Source organism: Parambassis ranga, chromosome 2 (genome assembly GCF_900634625.1).
Source record: "Parambassis ranga chromosome 2, fParRan2.1, whole genome shotgun sequence".
In the NCBI taxonomy this organism is placed as follows: domain Eukaryota; kingdom Metazoa; phylum Chordata; class Actinopteri; family Ambassidae; genus Parambassis; species Parambassis ranga.
In genome coordinates this window covers 15,367,225-15,369,008 of record NC_041023.1, presented here as the reverse complement: position 1 = coordinate 15,369,008, position 1,784 = coordinate 15,367,225, and the positions used below count along the sequence as shown (strand labels likewise).

Below are 1,784 nucleotides of genomic sequence, written 5' to 3'. Positions count from 1 at the left end.
ACAGACATACGTCTATGATATATATTTGTATTATTTGTTTAGTTATTTCATTTGTGTCGTCCATAGTCAGGTAGAGTCCCCCATATGCCTTTTCTAATTGCCTTATCCAGCCTGCAGTATTCCACTGAATAAAAACACAGTCCTACTTACAAAAATCCTTATTTTTAGAAGCCAGCCAGACCAGTAAATATTAAAATGCTTTTAATGATGCTTTCAGAGCTCTGGATTAAAAAGACCCAATAATAAGTTATATTATACAACCAAAATCCTCTAAACATGACGACAATGAAAAAGTAGAAGATGTAGTATTTAGTGGTGCTCATGTTTACCATCCTCTAAAAAATGTGATTTTCTTTTTCTTGTGTAATTTCATGATGATGTTGTACTCGTCTGTTCCAGGATGGGCTCCAGTTTTTCCGTTTGTCTGTGAGTTTTTCAAAGTAGTGGCTCCAGTTTCCATCACTGTCTGCTCCAAATCCAAAAACACTGACCTGTGTGAACAAACATTATACTTTTCAGTTGCAGGAGGCTGATATATTGTAAAATCCTAAGTTATCTCTGTTTCACTAAACACAAATGATAAAATATTCTAAAAATTAAAAAGGAAGCCTCAAGTGGCCATTTGAAGAATTGCAGTGTTTGCAACTTTCACATTTGCACTATTTTCTAGTGGGTAACCTGATTAAAGAAGCATGTACAAATCTCTGTGGGTAGTCCATGAATCATGTCTCATGCCTTGTGTCTACAAAGTTGATTCTGTCTGTGTTAGGGGAGTAAACACCTGAACCCTTGCTGCCAAACACTCCCCTCTTTTTTAAAATTGACATTCTCTGCTGCTACAGTGGAAAAATGTGAGGTATGAGACAATCATACCTCATCACACATCTGCAGGCTGAGAATCACAGTCAGAAAGCCAGTGGATGGATAATATCCGCGCCTTCCAAGCCAGTCTTCATGAACATATCTCATGAAAGCAGGATTGAGGATCATCACCTGTTATGAATAACACACCGAGCTCAGACTTTGTAAACCGATATTTAAAATATGTTTTAATAAATACATACCAAATCCTTATTAGCAAAGTTGTCTAAGCCTGTAGCTTTGTTTTTCCTGTTGGTGGTGAAGTTGATTATTAGTAGATCCAACAGACAAAGAAATTAATTAAATGCTACAGTAAATTAACTGTTTGTGTGTTTGTATATAGCCTATATATTTATATCCTTCTTGTTAACAACTACAGATAATGAGCTAGTGTTTTGAAGCTGAACCAGCCTGCCCTTTGAAACACAGATGAAGACAGCATCTGAGTTTGACCTACTCTGGGTTGAATTTCTTGTGGAGCCACAGAAAATCACTGATCTTGAATGGAAAAAACAGAAGATAAGTGGTGTTTGGCAGTTTGTTTGCACTCTCTGGATACATGACATGATGAGTGGTTTTTTGTTCCAACATCTGTCTCGTAGCCTTTGGTACGTCCACGGTTAATTCTGAATGATGCAGAAGGATACATGTTTTTAAATCTGTCATTCTTAGGAACTTTGTTCATCAATATACAATGACTTACCTTATTACGATGTCGTGGAAATCTATCAGCGGTCCATAACGGGATCTATTCAAATTACCAGAATTTCCAACAACAGCACAGGTTATACAGCGGCTAGGGCTGGATGCAACCATAGATGGAACCGGTGGGAAAATCTCAAACAGGCTGTCCACTGTTTTATTGAAGTAGGTACTGTTAGGTTTTCCACCCTGTATGCTCTGATACACACAACAGAAGATGT

General features: G+C 37.4%; 1 pseudogene; it reads right to left on the bottom strand.

Moving 5' to 3' along the window:
- Positions 1-325: 325 nt before the first annotated feature.
- Positions 326-1,422, bottom strand: LOC114432309 (CMP-N-acetylneuraminate-beta-galactosamide-alpha-2,3-sialyltransferase 2-like; annotated as a pseudogene).
- Between the last annotated feature and the right edge of the window lie 362 nt (positions 1,423-1,784).